The sequence below is a fragment of the Bos javanicus genome, chromosome 1 (assembly GCF_032452875.1).
Source record: "Bos javanicus breed banteng chromosome 1, ARS-OSU_banteng_1.0, whole genome shotgun sequence".
Lineage (NCBI taxonomy): Eukaryota > Metazoa > Chordata > Mammalia > Artiodactyla > Bovidae > Bos > Bos javanicus.
Genome location: NC_083868.1, coordinates 151,306,429 through 151,321,531, shown reverse-complemented (window position 1 = coordinate 151,321,531; position 15,103 = coordinate 151,306,429). Strand labels below are relative to the sequence as shown.

General features: G+C 51.7%; 1 long non-coding RNA gene across 1 annotated transcript; it reads left to right on the top strand.

The window, feature by feature from the left end:
* The first annotated feature begins 438 nt into the window (after window positions 1–438).
* LOC133252252 (uncharacterized) lies at window positions 439–14,046 on the top strand. The gene is made up of 2 exons (XR_009737869.1): window positions 439–2,393; window positions 3,015–14,046. It is a non-coding gene; the product is annotated as an uncharacterized LOC133252252 (long non-coding RNA).
* The last annotated feature ends 1,057 nt before the right edge of the window (window positions 14,047–15,103 follow it).

Below are 15,103 nucleotides of genomic sequence, written 5' to 3'. Positions count from 1 at the left end.
CAGGCTTGCCCTGGGGATGCTCTGGGGTCTCTCGTGCTGACCAGGCCTGGGGAGGACCCTGCCCCTTGACGGGGCTCCCTGTAGCCTTTCCTGGGCTGGTGGAGCAAATGGTAAAGAACCTGCCTGCCAATGCAGGAGACATAAGAGACCTGGGATCGATTGCTGGGTTGGGAAGATTCCTCTGGAGGAGGGCATGGCAACCCACTCCAGTATTCTTGCCTGGAGAAGCCCATGGACAGAGGAGCCTGGTAGGCTACAGTCCACGGGGTCACAGAGAGTCGAACATGACTCAGTGACTTAGTACAGCACATGCTTCATGTTAGTGCTCGGTGTTGGGCACACCTCGATGTTACTGGGTCCTGACTCAGGCTGGAAAGAGTCACCTCCCTTCCTCAGAGAACACAGAGGAACTGCCCATGGTTAAACAGGAAGGTGAGAGCTGGGCCTGTGTTGTCTGTCGTCTCCCGAATCTTCACACTCCACCTCTGTGCTTGTGCTTTCTGGAACCTCACTCGGCCACAGAGCACGAGGGGCTCCTGAGTCCTAAGCTCCTCTTCTACCAGCTTGGCCTAACTTTCTTAGGTGGGCTTTCCAGGTGGTGCTGTGGGAAAGAATCGGCCTGCCAGTGCCAGAGATGCAAGAGATGGGGGTTTGATCCCTGGGTCAGGAAGATCCCCTGGAGGAGGGCATGGCAACCCACTGCAGTATTCTTACCTGGGGAATCCCATGGACAGAGGAGCCTGTTAGGTTACAGTCCATGGGGTCACAAGTGAGCGACTAACACTCACTTTTTTACGCTCATGAGGACTCGGTGAAGGAGGTTTAGAATGTGGCCTCATTCTTCAAAGAGGAGGTCACTGACGCCCATGAGGACTCTGTGTAAAGTGATGCTGGAGTTTATGGATCTCATCTGCTGGACCTCCCTGTGACATTACGTTCCATCTGCCCTCACTCTGGGCCTGTGCACCCAGCTGTTTCAGCTCTTCTGTTTTTCTGTCCGGGTCTAGGGAAGAAATCCACGGTGCCTTTCACATTGGATGACATGGAATTTGGGGGTGAAATATTTTAGCTGCTCTCTCTCTCTTTTTAAATATTTATTTGTTTGGCTGTGTCGAGTCTTAGTTGCAGCATGTGGGATCTTTCCGTGCGGCCTGGGGCCGTCTCTAGCTGCAGTGCTCGGGCTTAGGTGCCCAGGGCATGTGGGATCTTAGTTTCCTGATCCGGGATCAAACCCAGTTCCCAGCATTGGCAGGTGGATTCTTAACCACTGGACCACCAGGGAAGGCCCGCTGTTCATTTTGCAATCGTGCTGAGATGTTATAAATGAATAGATCAGAATCCTTCTTCATGCGCACAGTTCATTCGTTGCAGTAAAGCTTTCAGAACATTCAAGGTCTCTAAAGGGCAGAGAAACCTCGGAGGGTGATGGCTGAGCTGAGCTCTTTCAGAGTCTGCTGTTTGGTACAACCTTGCCGTAGCGAATCTGGGGTGGGGGGGCTTGGCGGGCAGACAGGCCCTGGTTCCCCCATCCCACCGTTGAAGCCACGCATCACCAGGTGCAGATATCCCGGCAGAGGCCCACTCACATTCCGAAGGTCCTTTGGGGAAAAGGAAAACAAAAGCAAACAGTAACAAACCACAAGTTTCCAAACCTCACAGCGGATGCGTTTTGTCAGACAATGCAGTCACCCTCTTACTCTCCACTTTTCATTTAATCAGACTAGAACTGACGTACTTTGAATACCAGGAAAAGGGGAACTCATGTTCCCTGGTATCCCCAAAGAGGAAGTGAAACAAACAAGCAAAACAATTCCATTCAAGAAAAAAAAAAAAAACCCAAACTGCTTATAGAAATATGACTTGTGCTTTCAGCTAACCAGGCGTCTAAAATAAGAATGGTGCTCAGCACAGATTCTGGGAAGGCTTTTTAAGAAAGGGAGGAGGAAATGAGTCGTCATCCTGGGCTCCTTGGGCGCAGGACTCGCCTTGGTCGTGGTGTCTGAAGATGACCTCCTGCCAAACCAAGAGCCAGGGTCCACGGTTGGAAAACTGCCCACCGGCCACTGATGTTAAAAAGAAGCTGGGGAAAGTCTACTTAAGCGCCCTGTGCCTTGTCTGTGCCTTTGAATGATGTGTGACTTTTCTTATTCAATTTAATTCGGCACTCGCAACCTGCCATTTCTTCTTCTTCTTTTTCTTGCATGCATGATCTTAGCTCCAACTAGGGGTTGAACACACACCCTCTGCAGTGGAAGCACAGAGTCTTAACCACCGGACAGTCAAGGAAGTCCCTGCAATCTGCCACTTTTGTTGTTCTCAGCTCCTTCCAGAATGGGTCACCCTTTCCCTGGGACTCCTCACCTGGACAGGCCCTGCCTCACCTGGGGAGACAGGTAGAGTATATTGGCCTAAAAGTATATTGGCTGGTTTTTGCACACGGGCTCCGATGGATGGGGAATAAGAAGGGAACAAGGAGAGGGGTCTCTTAGGTACTTTCTCCCTCCCTTGACAACTCCCGGGTCTTTGCTCGGGGTTACCACTCTGGCTGGCACATCATCCGTTGTCACGGCGGCAGGTCAGCTGGGGAGAAGCTGTACCTGTTGGCCATTCAATCTCGCTGGGGGCTGGAGTTGGCTGTATGGGCACAGACTGTGGAAGACTTTGTGAAAGATGCTATCTGCCCGGGGCCACTGCTCGGTCATCACCAGGGTCTCACAGTTGCAGGCAGGGCTTAGCGGAGGCCCATGGGTGTGGGAGAGTCTGGCCAGGCTGGTGGAGGAGACTCAGGCATTAAGGATGGACGCTGGGGAGGCAGAAGAGGGGCCATGGAGTCCACAGGGGCCCCTCACCCTCCTTCCAGTTGAGCTCTTCTCTTTTTTTTTTTTTAAAAAAAATTAATTTTTATTGGAGTAGAGTTGCTTTACAAGGTTATGTTAGTTTTCTGCTGTAAAGCAAAGCTGATCGACTCCACAAATACATACATCTCCTCTTTTTTGGATTTCCCCCCCATTTAGGTCACCACTGAGCTCTGAGCGGAGTTCCCTGTTCTGCACAGTCGGGTCTCGTTAGTTGTCTGCTTTATACATAATGGTGTGTATATGTCAATCCCAATCTCCCAATCCCTCCCGCTTTCCCCCTCGGTATCCACACATTTGTTCCCTATGTCTGTGCCTCTATTTCTGCTTGGCAAATAAGTTCACCTGTACCATTTTTTCTAGATTCCACATATCAGCCTTGCTAGGTGACATTTGTTTTTCTCTTTCTCATCTGCTTCACTTTGTATGATGGTCTCCAGGTCTGTCCACGTCTCTGTAAATGGCACTATTTCATTTTTTATGGCTGAGTAATATTCCACTGTACACATGTACCACACCTTCTCTATCCATCCGTCTGTTGATGGACATTTAGGTTGCTTCTTTGTCCTGGTAGTTGTAAATAGTGCTTCAGGGAACACTGGGGTGCGTGGATCTTTTTGAATTATGGTTTTCTCCAGGTATATCCCCTTTTTAACCACAGATCCAATTCAGTTGTCTCCACAGGAACCTCAGGGGACTTCCTGTTCCCATACAGTTGCTACAGAGATGCAGAAATCAGGTTCACTCTTCACTCCTTCAAAATGTACAGCGGGCGTGTTAGACTTGAGTTAAAGGGACACATCTGGTTTTCTACCAGGTGTAAGAACGGTTTTGACCAGACTGTGTGTTTCAGAATCACTGGCTTCTGCTGTAACCGTTTGTGATTTATTTTACGTATTTGAGAACATCTGATGGCTCCCCCGCCCTGCCCCACGGCTGCCATGGTGGGAGCCTTGGATACAGAGGGCTTCTCCTCCCTTTGGCCTCAGCACCCAACACTCCACACTTCTCCCAGGAACCCATGCTGCTTCAGCTGAAACTTCATCTGATGCTTCACAGGGAATTGGAATCAAGTTGGGGGCGTGGTGCCTTCCAGGCCAGGATGGCAGGGCCCCTCCAGTGGGAAGGGTCAGAGGCTCAGGCAGCGTGGGGTCAGGCACCCAGGGAGCAGATGAAAGTCTAATCTTGGACCATGGGTTTTCTTTGGTTTCTTCTCAAAGGCTGCGTTTGGAACTCAGACCCCACTGATTGGCTGGTCTTTTGACTGGTGTTGGGTTTCTAAACACCCTCCTCCACGGAGAGGTCCCTGGAGAACCAAGGTGGTCAGTGAGATGAATGGAAGCTTTTTTTTTCCCCCTTTAACTTTGTTTAAAAAGAGCTATTTTGTTATGAAAGTATCAGTGTTTGCTCACTGTAGAAAATAGATCACATAAAAGGAAAAACATCCTCGCTGCTTTCTGCCACCCCAATAGGCTGTCAAGGATGTAGGGTCTATCTTTCCATCCTGGAAGGCAGCCTGGTACCCACACTGCTTGTCACCCTCTTTTCCTCTTGCTTAGTAATGTATTGTGAATATCTTCCCACGGTAAAATGTTTTGCCATGCTACAATCCCTTCTGTACGACTTACTCCATCAGTGTATGAAATTAACTGTTATCCTCAGTGTATTATTTGTTCAACTTCCTGGTGTTAGCACACTGACTTTTTTTATTCTTATAAGTGATGCCCATCTTGTGTCCATGAATCAGTATTTGTTTAGCTCAAGAGAAGCTTTGTTTTTTTTTTTTTTTTTGGGTCACAGTCTACAAAGGAGGCTTTTCTTTCTTTCTGGCAATGCTATGAGACATAGAAATTAAAAATAAAAATTGAATCCTTCAAGTAACCAGCTGGAGTTAGCTGGTTGACCATTCATGAACAGTTTCAGCCCAAACCCCACGAACTCTCTCTGGTGGCCCAGGAACCAGCCAGGAGAGCTGCCCTCTGCTGGCCCTACCTCTCTGGAAGTCATCCCACCTGTCCCCCAACTCCACGCAGGGTAGAAGTGGAGACAGGGGCACAGTAGGATGGGAGGCGGTCAGCGTCCAGGGGCTGGGTCTGGGAGGGACCAAAGGACGGAGGAGTGTGTTGTCCAAGCTATGAACTGACTCCCTAAAAAGGTGGGACACAGTGAGTGGCGTGCTGAGTACAGAAAGTTCTAGAACCCGGAGGACCAAGGCCTGGCTTTGTCTCCAATTGGCACCAGACTCTGAGCTTAACATTACCATTCATGGCCTTTAGCTGAGCACCTACTTTTTATTTATTTTTCTTGTGTCTGGCCTCTTTTAAGGCTCAAAGTAGATAATATTGGTAAGGGTGCTTAAGAACAGCTTATTTCATTAAAGGAGCCAAAATCTAGTCTCTGTTGTAAGTGAATGTACCTTTTGTAAAAAAAAAAAAAAAAAACGTTTTGAGCAATAAAGTAATTTGTTTATTGGCTGTACCCGTGGCGTGTGGGATCTTAGTTCCCTGATCAGGGATCAAACCCATGTCCACTGCACGGGAAGCACGGAGTTTTAACCACTGGACTGCCAGGGAAGTCCCAGTAAATTATTCTTAGATTAATGTATAACGTACCTTTTCTTAATAAACACAGAGCATCATCCTCCCAGTTGTCACAGGAAGAAGCCCCTTCTGGAGGTGTCCTTGATCCCCAACACCTGCCGAGAAGCTGAGTCACCTCCATTCTGACCTCAGGGTACCCCCTCTTTCACTCACCCTTAGCCTGGGACCACAGACCCCAGAAACAAAGCCAGGAGTCAGTGGTCCCAGGCGACTAGCCTGAGCAAATCCACTCATTCCTGCAGCTCAGGAGCCAGCCAGAGCCTAGGGGCCTTCAGGCCTCCCGGAAGTCCTGCTGGGCCCTGGTCTCCTCCACCCTGAAAGGACCAGTGCCAGGCTCTGGGCTCTGGGCATGAGTGTGAGCTTGAGGCCTGTTAGGGGGTGCCTGTGTCTCCCAAATGTCGGAATCCTTACCCCCAATACCTCAAAAATGAGTTGATGTGGAGACAGAGTTTTCACAAAGGTGATCAAGTTACAGTGAGGTCATTAAGGTGGCCCCAATCCAATAGGAGGGTTTCTCTGGTGGCTCAGTGGTAAATAATCCACCTGCAATGCAGGAGATAAGGGTTTGATCCTTGGGTCAGGAAGATCCCCTGGAGGAGGGCGTGGCAACCCACTCCAGTATTCTTGCCTGGAGAATCCCATGGACAGAGGAGCCTGGTGGGATACAGGCCATGGGATTACAAAGAGTTGGATACAACAAAGCAATTGAGCAACAACAAATCCAGGACTGTGTCCTTATTCAAAAAGGAAATTTGGACACAGGCAAACACAGGGAACTAAGATCACGGCATCCAGTCCCATCACTTCACAGCATATAGATGGGGAAACAGTGGCTGACTTTATTTTGGGGGGCTCCAAAATCACTGCAGATGGTGATTGCAGCCTTGAAGTTAAAAGACACCTACTCCTTGGAAGGAAAGTTATGACCAATCCAGACAGCATATTAAAAAGCAGAGACATTACTTTGTCAACAAAGGTCCATCTAGTCAAGGCTATGGTTTTTCCAGTAGTCATGTATGGATGTGAGAGTTGGACTATAAACAAAGCTGAGCGCCGAAGAATTGATGGTTTTGAACTGTGGTGTTGGAGAAGACTCTTGGGAGTCCCCTGGACTGCAAGGAAATCCAACCAGTCCATCCTAAAGGAGATCAGTCCTGGGTGTTCATTGGAAGGACTGATGTTGAAGCTGAAGCTCCAATACTTTGGCCACCTGATGCGAAGAGCTGACTTATATGAAAAGACCCTGATGCTGGGAAAGATTGAAGGCAGAAGGAGAAGGGGACGACAGGATGAGATGATTGGATGGCATCACCGACTTGATGGACATGAGTTTGAGTAAACTCCGGAAGTTGGTGATGGACAGGAAGGCCTGGCGTGCTGCAGTCCATGGGGTCGCAAAGAGTCAGACATGATTGAGTGACTGAACGGAACTGAACTGAGGCACAGGGAGGAGAGGAAGCCATGTGGAGAGGAAGCCATGTGAACAGGAAGGCAGAGATCGGGGTGATACTGCTCAAGCCAAGATGATCAGCAAAACATCGGAAACTCAGAGGGGTCTGGACACATTCCCCTTCACAGCCCTTGGGGCTCCTCTGTCCATGGGATTCTCCAGGCAAGAACACTGGAGTGGGTAGCCATTTCTCTCCAGGGGATCTTCCCGAACCGGGGATCGGACCCGCGTCTGTTATGTTCCCTGCATCAGCAGGCAGATTCTTCACCACTGCCTCGGGCTCTGGGACTTTCGGCCTCCAGAGCCTGAGGCAGTGACCTCCTATAACCCCTCAGCCGGTGAGACTTTGGTGGCCAAGCACCCGGCTGCCTTGACCTCCTGGGAAACCGGATTGGCTTTGCTCTCTCGGCATTTCTGATGTGCTTGCAGGCTCTGCTCCTCTGGAGCATCTCAGAGACCAAAGGAAAAAGCCCACAGCAACCACCCAACCAAACAACAACAGCAAAAAGGGAAGAAGTGACGACTGGACACCTTCTGGGGTCAGCTTCCACTGGGGGAAGTGGCTGGGGGGAGGCTTTTCGTCCAGCTGCGAAGGCGGCTCAACTCAGCAAAAACTGTGGGGAATTCAGCAAAGAAAGGCTGGGAACGGGCTCTGTGAGTGTTGTGCTGATTAAAGGCCTGATCCCTGCTGTCCGCCACGTGGATACAGCCAAGCTTTGCTTTCAAAGCTTTGCTTTCAAAAACTCTGGCCTTGGATTTTTGGCAGCTGCTCCCAACCCTGGCTGGAAATGAGCATCACCCCTGGGCCTTAAAAAAATGTGCCCCTAACAGAGCCTGGCAAGACCAATGTCTTCAGAATCTCCAGGGAGGGTCAGACAGCAGAGATATACAGAGTGGATTCTGGCATGCAGCATGCCTAGGTGGCCGCTGACCCAAAGGGTGAGGGCAGAGTGTTCTGGATCAGCCAATGGCTTGGCCGCCTTCCCACCCCACCCAGCCTCTCCAGGCTCCACCTTCAGTCCTGACCCGCCAGCCAGACTCTGTTGCACCTGACAGTCACCACGGAGTCCTGTCCTGGGGCTACTGTGAGTAACAGAAGTACCACAGACTGGCAGTGAAAAAGAAGGAATGTGTCTTCTCATGGCTCAGGAGGCCAAAATCAAGGTGCTGGCAGCGCTGGCTCCTTCTGGTTCCCTGAGGCTCCCCCAGTTCCTGGTGCTCCCCACAATCCTCGCATCCCTTGGCTTGTGGATGCATCACTCAGATCTCTGCCTCCATCTTCATATAACTTGGTCCTGTCTGTGGGTCTTCTTTTCTGTCTCTCATAAGGACATGTTGTGTGCTCAGTCACTCAGTCGTGTCTGACTCTTTGTGACCCCATGGACTGTAGCCTGCCAGGCTCCTCTGTCCATGGGATTTCCCAGGCAAGAATACTGGAGAGGGTTCAGTTCAGTTCAGTTCAGTCGTTCAGTCATGTCCAACTCTTTGCGACCCCATGGATGGCAGCATGCCAGGCCTCCCTGTCCATCACCAACTCCTGGAGTTTACTCAAAACTCATGTCCATCGAGTTGGTGATGGAGTGGGTAGCTACTTCCTTCTCCAGGGGATCTTCCCGACCCAGGGATCAAACCCACATCTCTTACATTTTCTGCATTAGCAGGCAGATTCTTTACCACTAGCGCTGCCTGGGAAGCCCCAAAAGTCATTGGGTTTAACGTCCACCCTAATCCAGGATCACTTCATCTAGAGAGCTTTACCTTAAAGACATCTGCAAAGGCCCTTATTCCTAGTCAGGTTGTGCTCTGAGGTCCCAGGTGTATATATTCCAGGGAGCAACACTGCTCAGCCCACGACCCCTGGAGGGTTTTATATATCCTGCTGGGCCTGGGCACAGAGCCGGGAGTCTTCAAAGCTCCTGATGATTCCAACCTGCAGCCTGGGTTGCAAAACCCAAGGGAGACGTGTGTCCTCAGGTGCCTTTTATATTGAAAAATCTGAACTGAGACCGGCTCAGTGGGGTTGCCCCTGGTGGAGGGGTCCGTGCAAGGTCTAGTCTTCCCAAGTCCATGGTTGTGGGCTGTGTGTCTGTGTGTGTGTGTGCGCGTGTGTCCTTTTTCAGTAAATCAACCATCGTGAAGGGCAGTGTGGGCGCCGGAGCTCCGGCATCAGCTGTCGTGTGTTATTTCTGGCTTTCTGCACCTGGGCAGCCTTGGCTTCGCGAGGAGATGTTTGTTGTCACTGGGCAGCACCAGCCACTTTGTAATCCGAATCTCTGGTGGTCACGCGAAGGCTTGAACAAAGGTTTACTTCACTCCTCGACGACGTCTGAATGGTTTTCTCGTAAGAGACCGTGAAGCTGGTTTTCTTGGGTCTGTCAGCTGGATTTCCAGCCAAGGGCTTTTGATCCACAAAAGGGCCATTCAGGGCTCGCCTCGGCCTTAATTAATCGCAGGCCCTTGGCCGGCGGGCCCTGTGGGGCTGAGAGCCCCGTCTGGTTTCCATCCCGCCCCGAGGCTGCACCCGCTCCACCAGCTCCCCGGGCGCTCTGTGCCCGCAGCCTCCGCTCAGACCCCAGCTGGCTCCTCTTGGGGCAGAATCAGGGCAAACAGGAGCCTCAGGCGCCAGCTCGGGGACCAGCTTCCACGCCGGGTAGCCATAGGCTTTCGATCCTGAACCTCGCTCACTTCTAGGGAAAGGGAATGAGCACCGGGGAAGGGCCCGCAAGCAGAGGGCTGGCTCGTGGGATCCACGTCTGTTCCGGCCCGGGGTGCAGCCCTCGGGACCCATGTGGGTTCGCAGCCCCGCTTCGCTGTGCCACGCTGCAGGACCTGGAGCAACTTCTTAACCTCTCTGTGCTTCCTGGACGCCCTGGAACGTGGTTATGGCCGCAGGTGACCGCATGTGGCCCTTGGCTCCCTTTGCGTGATAAATGCTCGCAGTCATCGCTGGAGCCTTGTTGGAGCCGCGACTCTGCCTGAGGCTCCTCGTGTTGGAGGGCACATCTTGGTCATCAGAGATCATGTAAGGAAATACCATTCCTTATCCATGGCCTGCAAAGACATGAAGGGGCTCCAATCATGCCCAGCAGCCCAGCTTACTTCTCCTTCTCCTGGGCACTGCCACTTTCTTCCCCAGATGCCTTTCCATGCCTGAGGCTCTTCTTTGGAATTCCTTCCCAATTTCTTTTATTTTAATTTATACTTATTTATTTATTTGGCTGCACTGCATCTTTATTGCAGCATGTGAGATCCAGTTCCCAGACCAGGGATCAAACCTGGGCCCCCTAGGTTGGCAGCGTGGAGTCTTAGCCACTGAACCACCAGGAAAGTCTGGTTCTCAGTTTCTTGATCCTCAAACTTAAATGCCTCCCAAAGCAGGACACCCAGCTGAGCAGGTGTAGGAAGCAGGGACACTGGGGCTATGAAGCCAGATTCTTCCGGAGTGAACCAGCTTTTGCCAGGTTAATTGTGCTTAGTCACTCAGTCATGTCTGACTCTTTTCGACCCCATGGACTGTAGCCTACCAGGCTCTTCTGTCCACGGGATTCTCCAGGCAAGAGTATTGGAGTGGGTTCCCATGCCCTCCTCCATGGGATCTTCCCAACCCAGGAATCAAACCCAGGTCTCCTGCATTGCAGACAGATTCTTTACTGTCTGAGCCACCAGAGAAGCCCAAGAATACTGGAGTTGGTAGCTTATCCCTTCTCCAGGGGAACTTCCTGACCCACATTAATAGTTACACTAATATTATTAATAAGAAATAAGGCTGGAACTTGAGCCCAGGTCTGTTGATGCCCCGGCCCTTGCCATTTAATCAACAGGAACAGGTGAGGAGGGCTTGTGTGAAGTCCCTTGGAGCCAGGTTAACTGTGAGGCAGGGTTTTCAGGGGGTGGTGCTGCCTTCCTGTTTTTGTAAAGGACCCAAAGCTCACTCCCAGCCCTCAGGACAAATGCCCAGTTGATCTGACTTGTTCAGAAGGCTGTTCCTATAAATCAAGAAATTGTTCTCACAGCAAGAATGACATAAGATTTCTTGCTTCTTGTGACAAGGCTTTTACTGGCATCAGCTTTTACTGAGCACCCTGGTGATGACTTTCTTGGGTGTTGAGCAGTTCAAGGGAAGCTGCTTTTGAAGACCAGCATTTTCAGTTGGAAAATAAACAGAAATTCAAGTGCCAAATGCTGACGGCAAGGTTTCTCCATGAATGGAGAGTGGGCAGGTCAGCAAGGGCTGGAAAGGGCCAGAGAAGATTGGTTCCTGATTGAGGGGAGCTTGAGCTTCGGAGGGTGAGGGGTGGGTAGGTGTGGGGTCGGAGGGGTGGCAGCAGAGGCTGGAAGGCTCAGTGTGTTGTGTGATCCCCAGGAGATGAGCGGAATTGCAGCAGGAACGCAAAGTCCAAGTCAGCTCAGTGGGGACCAAAGGGCTCCCTATTTCGTCCAGAGCTGTCACTAGCACCAGCCCTGCAGGTGCGTTTGCGAGTCCTGGGGTATTTGATCTGTGCTTCAAGCTGGAAGAGAAAGCACACTCCACACTGGGCTTTGAAGTCCTGGGACTCTGAATTGAAATGCATAAGGATCTGGTCAGGTTTAGGGGGCTATTTTGGCACAAGACAGACCAAACCAGAACCTTGGAGGGGTTGCAGCTCCCTCCGCTCCCAGCAGCCTTCCCTGCAGACACGCCTGCCCTGGGAGCTGTGCTCTGTCCCCAGTGAGGAGGGAGGTGTAGACAGCTCCCTCTGGAGTAGCGAGACCTGGACACGTCCATGCCCCTGGGAAGCTCAGTCTCCCCTGAGATTCGCCCACTTCAGCTACATCAGAGTCACCTGAGGGCGTGCCTCCACCTCTGGTGTCTCTGATTCTGCAGGTCTGGGCGGCGCCTGAGCATCTGCATGAATCTGACAACCTGCCAGGTGGTGCTGATGCCGCTTGTCTGGGGACCACACTTTGAGAACCACTCGTCTAGGGGATTCCCTCTTGGCTCAGACCGTAAAGAGCCTGCCCTCAGGGCAGGAGGTGTGAGTTCGATCCCTGGGTGTGGAAGATCCCCTGGAGAGGGAAATGGCAACCCACTCTGGTATTCTTGCCTGAAGAATCCCACAGACAGAGGAGCCTGGCGGCTACACACACTCGATAGGATCATAGAGAGTCGGATACGACTGAGCAACTACACGCTTTCATCTAAGATGCCGGTCCCAAATTTCTGATGCCTGAAAATCATCTGGGTCTAGTTTCTGGAAATTTAAAAAAATTTTTATTTATGTCTTCTTTTTGGCTGTGCCGGGTCTTCATTGCTATGCATGGGCTTTCTCTAGTTGGGGTGAGCAGGGGCTACACTCTAGCTGTGGTGCGTGGGCTTCTCACGGCAGTGGCCTCTCTTGCTGCAGAGCGCGGGTGAGAGGGCTTCAGTGGTTGCGGCCCATGGGCCTCGTTGTCCCACGGCATGTGGAATCTTCCTGGACCAGGAATCGAACCTGTGTCCCTTGCGCCAGCAGGTGGACTCCCAATCACTGGACCATTAGGGACGTCCCCATGGAGATTTTGATAAGTCTGCCATATATCGGGGTGAAAGTGAAAGTTGCTCAGTTGTGTCCGACTCTTTGCAACCCCATGAACTACACAGTCCATGGAATTCTCCAGGCCAGAATACTGGAGTACGTAGCCTTTCTCTTTTCCAAGGTATCTTCCCAACCCAGGGATTAAATCCAGGTCTCCTGCATTGCAGGTGGATTCTTTACCAGCTGAGCCACAAGGGAAGCCCAAGAACACTGGAGTGGGTTGCCATTTCCTTCTCCAGCAAATCTTCCCAACCCAGGAATCGAACTAGGGTCTCCTGCATTGCAGGCGTATTCTTTACCAACTGAGCTATGAGGGAAGCGCCAGCTACCAGGGAAGCCCTGTTCTGGGGCAGATGCATGCATTTTGATGATGTTGCTGGGGACTCTGGGATTTGTGAATCTCTGGCTTACAGAGGGAGGTACTTGTTGCTGCAGCCCCCCAGGTTTCTCCCCAGGTTCCAGACTTGCATCTTTAACAACCGGTCCTCTGACTCTTACAATGATACCGGCTGGGGAGAGATGAGTGGGAGTTGCAGCTCCTATGTCTGGAGGGAGGAAGCATCTGTTGTCTCTTTGTCAAGCCCTGGGTGTCTCCCACCTCCCTTTGCCAGCTCTCCTCTTCCACAGCAGCAGTGCAGCCACTGGCACGGATTTAGGAAGTGCCCATTGTCCACTATGTTTCACTTGGCATGTAATGAGTTGCCCATACCCTTCGGTATTCTCAACAATGGAAATGCCCAGCAGTGTGAGGAACATTTTGACCTTGTTCAGTCTCATCAGGGCTGGGTCCTGCACCTCCCAGTGTTCCCTGCCGCCCCGTCACTTCCCCAGCTCCAGCCTCAGCTGCTGTCGACTGTTTCAATGGAGTGACTGCTTGCAGCACTTTGAGTCCTTACCTCCAACCGCAAGAAAGCAGAGATGCTATCCAATACGGCTAATGACATGCCTGCTGATGCTCATGTAAGCACGTGCCCCGGGATTCTTGCTCATCTTTCCTGTGCAAGGCTGATGCAACCTCCCCAACCCCCTCCCCCACCCCAGCATTGAGGAGATTGGAGGCCCCTAAATATGAGCACTTGCAAAACAGTGCGGTTTAAACAGGATCTGGTTTCCTAAGCAAAATGGTCCAGCTCCACCCCATGCAATTCTGTGACTACTACTTTGGGGAGATTCCTTCAAGGAAGTCCTAGAGACTGAAGGGAGACTTGAGAGGTCAGAGGGCAGGGGAGAAGAGGGCAAAGGGTAGATTTTTACTGCTGTGAGGCTCTATTTTGGAGCAGTCATGACTGTAGAACACAGAGGAAGGGAAATGCAGACTTGGTTGCTTAGATGGTGAAAAATCCGCTCGCAGTGCTGGTGACCTGGGTTCGATCCCTGGGTTGGGAAGATCCCCTGGAGGAGGGCATGACAACCCACTCCAGTATTCTTGCCTGGAGAATCCCATGGACAGAGGAGCCTGGCAGGCTACCATCCATGGGGTCACAAAGAGTCGGACACGACTGAGCGAGTACACTTTCACTTTCAACCCAGCCCCACCCAGAAAGTGGAAGCCTGTGCTCTCTCCCCCTACTAGGCAGAACCAAGCAGCGCGGGTGAGATGAGAGCTCAGGACGGGGAGCAAGCCCCAACCTGGCTTCCCCCACCCCTACATGAGTGGAATCCCTCAGTTTATGCATCTGTGAAATGGGAGGGAAATGTCTCTCCGACTCCCTGCTGAGGGAGACCTGGGAGGATGCAGTGTTTGAAGCTGGTTTCCCGGGAGGTTTGGCATCACCAGGCTGCTGGCAGGGCCCTCCCTGGTAGCAGTGTCTGGGAGGAGGCACCCTCTTCCACCCCCAGCCCCGTAGAGTGTCGATATTAGTGGGGAATCCTTCTGGAGAGGCCCAAGGACTCTAAAGGCGGTGGTCAGAAAATGAAAATTCATCCTGACCTTTTGTGTACATTTTTAAGACTATCCTGGAGGAAGTGGGCAGCGGGCGGGGGGCCTCCCTGTTTGTTATTTTCACTGATGCTGTTTCTCCTTTCCTGGCTGACCTGGCATCTTCAAGGTCACCCGGGCAGAAGATGGGGAGATACCGCCATACTTTAAGAAAGCAAAGGGACACCCAGGCCAATAAACAGGTGCGCATTTGTCCTAACGATCCTTGTCACGTGGTGCCCCATCCTCCCAAGTTCAGACAGAGGGGGACACAGAGACAGGCGAGCTTGGAGGTGGCCACACAGAGTGCATGCACTGCGCAGGCCGGCGTGAAGGATGCTTGGGCAGAGGGCAGAGGTCGCCAGGGTCCGGGCTTAGGTCTGCAGGACCCCTGGGCTGAGCAATGCTGGGCAGGAACACATGTATTTCTTTGCTTTGTTTTCTTTATTTTAAAAATAGCAAGATCTCCGACGTGTTGTTAGCCTTGCAGTTACAGGGTTCTGGGGCCGTGGTTCACACAGCAGCTGTAAAACTGTTCGGTGAGAATGAAACATTTATATAACCAGCTCTCTCTGCCCTGCAGAAAAGCTCAGAGTCATTTAGTCACTGTAAAGTGTGAAGGTGGTGAAAGTGCTGATGGAAGCCCAAGGAGCATCCCTGGAGTCTCAGCTGCTCATTGGCTCACGGGTTGTAGGGCAGCCTCCGACCCAGGCCCGGGGTGTGTC